The sequence below is a fragment of the Arachis duranensis genome, chromosome 6 (genome assembly GCF_000817695.3).
Source record: "Arachis duranensis cultivar V14167 chromosome 6, aradu.V14167.gnm2.J7QH, whole genome shotgun sequence".
NCBI classification, from domain to species: domain Eukaryota; kingdom Viridiplantae; phylum Streptophyta; class Magnoliopsida; order Fabales; family Fabaceae; genus Arachis; species Arachis duranensis.
The window spans coordinates 64257539-64262453 of record NC_029777.3 but is presented as its reverse complement, the minus strand read 5'-3'; positions in this window follow the sequence as shown (position 1 = coordinate 64262453).

Genomic DNA, 4915 nt, shown 5'->3' with positions numbered 1-4915 from the left:
AACTGCACAAGACTCAAAGTAGCATCCATAGTGGCTAAAAAAGAATTAATTGTTGATTAAACTCAACAATTTAAATGCAAATTCACTAGGAAAAGATAGAAAAGATGCTTACGCATCACAACACTAAATTTGAATTGTTGCTTGTCCTCAAGTAACCAAACTAATATAGGCTTAGGATGTGAATTTGCATGAGAATGAGAGTTCGATTAAGCTCATGTCTCTTCTTATAGTGGGGTTGATGAGCGGATAATTTATATGCTTTTTGGCACTATTTTTAGTATGTTTTTAGTACATTTTAGTTAGTTTTTAGTATGTTTTTATTAGTTTTTATTTAAAATTCACTTTTCTGGGCTTTACTATGAGTTTATGTGTTTTTCTGTGATTTTAGGTAATTTCTGGCTGAAATTGAGGGACCTGAGCAAAAATCTGATTCAAAGGCTGAAAAAGGACTGCAGATGCTGTTGGATTCTGACCTCCCTGCATTCGAAGTGGATTTTCTGGAGCTACAGAAGCCCAATTGGTGTGCTCTCAATTGCTTTGGAAAGTACACATCCTGGACTTTCCAGCAGTGTATAATAGTTCATACTTTGCCCGAGATTTGATGGCCCAAACCGGCGTTGCAAATCAGCTTGAGAATTTCCGGCGTCTAACGCCGGAACTGGCACAAAAATTGGAGTTAAACGCCCAAACTGGCACAAAAGCTGGCGTTTAACTCCAGGAAAAGTCTCTACACATGAAAGCTTCAATGCTCAGCCCAAGCACACACCAAGTGGATCCCGAAAGTGGATTTTTACGTCATTTACTCATTTCTGTATATCCTAGGTTACTAGTTCAATATTAATAGGACCCTTTTGACATTGTATCTTGACCTCATGAGACTTTACACGTTTCATACTGTACCTTCTACAGTATGAGTCTCTAAACCCCATGGTTGGGGGTGAGGAGCTCTGCTGTGTCTTGATGAATTAATGCAATTATTACTGTTTTTCATTCAATCACGCTTGCTTCCATTCTAAGATATCACTTGTTCCTCAACTTGATGAATGTGATGATCCGTGACACTCATCATCATTCTCACCTATGAACGTGTGCCTGACAACCACCTCTGTTCTACCTTAGATTGAGTGGATATCTCTTGGATTCTTTAATTAGAATCTTCGTGGTATAAACTAGAATCCATTGGCGGCTATTCTTGAGAATCCGCAAGGTCTAAATCTTGTCTGTGGTTTTCTGAGTAGGATTCAAGGATTGAATGACTGTGACAAGCTTCAAACTCGCGATTGTGGGGCGTTAGTGACAGACGCAAAAGAATCACTGAATTCTATTCTGACATGATCGAGAACCGACAGATGAATAGCCGTGCTGTGACAGAGCGCGTTGAACATTTTCACTGAGAGGATGGGAGGTAGCCATTGACAACGGTGAAACCCTACATACAGCTTGCCATGGAAGGAGCCTTGCGTTTATGAAGAAGAAGACAGTAGAAAAGCAGAGATTCAGAAGATAGAGCATCTCCAAAACCTCAACCTGTTCTCCATTACTGCAAAACAAGTATTTATTTCATGTTCTTCTACTTTTTATAATTAAACCTGAGAATTATTGATATCCTGACTAAGAGTTACAAGATAACCATAGCTTGCTTCAAGCCGACAATCTCCGTGGGATCGACCCTTACTCACGTAAGGTATTACTTGGACGACCCAGTGCACTTGCTGGTTAGTTGTGCGGAATTGCAAAAGTGTGATTGCAATTTTGTGCACCAAGTTTTTGGCACCGTTACCGGGGATTGTTCGAGTTTGGACAACTGACGGTTTATCTTGTTGCTTAGATTAGGACTGTTTTATTTTTGTCGGTTTAGAGTCTTTTATTTGAGTTTAGTTTCATATTTTAAGTTTGGTGTCAATTGCATGCTTTTGTTTTCTTTTAATTTTTTTAATTTACATGTTCTTAGTCCTTTCTTGATCTTTAAAAATTCTAAGTTTGGTGTCTTCTTTGTGTTTTCCTTTAGGTTTTCAAAAATTTGTGCGTGATTTTCTAAAAATTTCTATGTTTGGTGTCTTCTTTGTATTTTCCTTTAAATCTTCGAAATTTTGCATTAATTTTCAAAATCATATCTTTTTCAAAATAATTTTCAATCATATCTTTTTAATTGCTAATTCCAAAATCTTTTTAATTAATTAATCTAGTTTTTAATTTGGTTTGATTTTATTTTCTTTTAGTTTTCAAAATTTTATTTTATTTTATTTTCTATTTTATTTTATTATTTTCCATCATTCCTAGTTAAAAAAAAATTACTTTACTTGTGAATCCATATCATTTCCCTTTCTCCATCATGAACCTAAGTGGAATTGAGCAGTCCAGAAGGACTCTGAGGTCATACGCTAACCCCATTACAGCTACATATGGGAGTAGCATCTGTATACCTCCCATTAAAGCAAGTAGCTTTGAGCTAAATCCTCAACTCATTATCATGGTGCAACAAAATTGCCAGTATTCTGGTCTTCCACAGGAAGAACTTATTAAGTTTCTGGCACTTTTCTTACAAATTGCTGACACAGTACGTGATAAAGAGGTGGATCAGGATGTCTACAGATTATTACTGTTTCCATTTGCTGTAAAGATCAAGCTAAGAGGTGGTTGAATAACCAACCCACAGCAAGTATAAAAACATGGAGACAGTTATCAGATAAATTCTTGAATCAATTTTACCCTCCAAAAAGGATGACACAGCTGAGACTGGACATCCAAGGATTTAAACAAGAGGATCATGAATCCCTTTATAATGCCTGTGAGAGGTACAAAGGTATGCTAAGGAAATACCCCTCTGAAATGTTTTCAGAGTGGGTACAGTTAGACATCTTCTACTATGGGCTTACAGAAAAAGCTCAGATGTCTCTAGACTACTCAGCTGGTGGATCTATACATAAAAGGAAAACGATTGAAGAGGCTCAAGAGCTCATAGATACGGTTGCTAGAAATCAACATCTATACTCAAGCAATGAGTCCTCTACAAAAGAAGAAGCTATGGCAGTAGCTACTGATCCTAATCCTCAAGAACAGATTGTTGAGCTTAATCAGCAATTACACCTGATGACAATATAGTTAGCAGAATTTAAAGAGATGCTTCAAGAAACTAAAACTGCTAACAAGAACATAGAATCACAGTTGGATCAGACAAAACAGCAGTTATCTAAACAGATAACAGAAGAATGCCAAGCAGTTCAACTGAGGAGTGGGAAGACATTGAATAACACTGCTCAAAGTGGCAAAAACCCAAGAAAGGAACAACTAACAGAGGATAACCAAACCACTGCCCAAAATTCCTCTGAGAACAAGAAGAGCCCAGAGAGGAATACTCCATGCGTTCAAACGCCAGAAAGGGGGGAAAAGTTAGCGTTAAACACCCATTCCTTGCCCAGTTCTGGCGTTCAAACGCCAGAAAGGGGGGAAAAGTTGGCGTTAAACGCCCATTCCTCACCCAGTCCTAGTGTTCAAACGCCAATGAGGAATCAGACACCTGAGAGTGGTGATAGTAACCCCTCTAAAAAGGCTTCTCCAACCACCTCTGTAGGGAATAAACCTGCAGCAACGAAGGTTTAAGAATATAAAGCTAAGATGCCTTATCCTCAGAAACTCCGCCAAGCGGAACAGGATAAAAAATTTGCCCGCTTTGCAGACTATCTAAGGACTCTTGAAATAAAGATTCCGTTTGCAGAGGCACTTGAGCAAATACCTTCTTATGCTAAGTTCATGAAAGAGATCTTAAGTCATAAGAAGGATTGGAGAGAAACTGAAAAAGTGTTTCTCACTGAAGAATGCAGTGCAGTCATTCTGAAAAGCTTACTAGAAAAGCTTCAAGATCCAGGAAGCTTTATGATACCATGCACATTAGAAGGTGCTTGTACTAAGACAGCCCTATGTGACCTTGGAGCAAGTATCAATCTAATACCTGCATCCACTATTAGAAAGCTTGGGTTGACTAAAGAAGTCAAACTAACCCGGATATGTCTCCAACTTGCTGATGGCTCCATTAAATATCCATCAGGCATAATTGAGGACATGATTGTCAAGGTTGGGCCATTCGCCTTTCCAAATGACTTTGTAGTGCTGGAAATGGAGGAGCACAAGAGTGCAAGTCTCATCCTAGGAAGATCCTTCCTAGCAACTGGACAAACTCTCATTGATGTACAAAAAGGGGAAGTGACCCTGAGAGTCAATGAGGATGAGTTCAAGTTGAATGCTGTCAAAGCTATGCAGCATCCAGACACATCAAATAACTGCATGAGCGCTGACATTATTGACTCTTTAGTGGAAGAGATCAATATGACTGAGAGTCTCGAATCTGAGCTTGAGGATATCTTTAAAGATGTTCAGCCTAACCTGGAGGAACGAGAGGAAATACAAGAACCTCTGAAAATTCCTCAGGAAGAGGATAAACCTCCTAGACCTGAGCTCAAGCCACTACCACCATCCCTAAAGTATACATTTCTGGGAGAAGGTGACACTTTTCCAGTGATTATAAGCTCTGCTTTAAACTCACAGGAAGAGGAAGCAATAATTCAAGTGCTAAGGACACATAAGACAGCTCTTGGGTGGTCCATAAGTGATCTTAAGGGCATTAGCCCAGCAAGATGCATGCACAAGATCCTATTGGAAGATAATGCCAAGCCAGTGGTTCAACCACAGAGGCGGCTAAACCCAGCCATGAAGGAGGTGGTGCAGAAAGAGGTCACTAAGTTACTAGAGGCTGGGATTATTTATCCTATTTCTGATAGCCCCTGGGTGAGCCCTGTCCAGGTTGTCCCCAAGAAGGGAGGCATGACAGTGGTTCATAATGAAAAGAATGAACTGGTTCCCACAAGAACAGTTACAGGGTGGCGTATGTGTATTGACTACAGAAGGCTCAATACAGCCA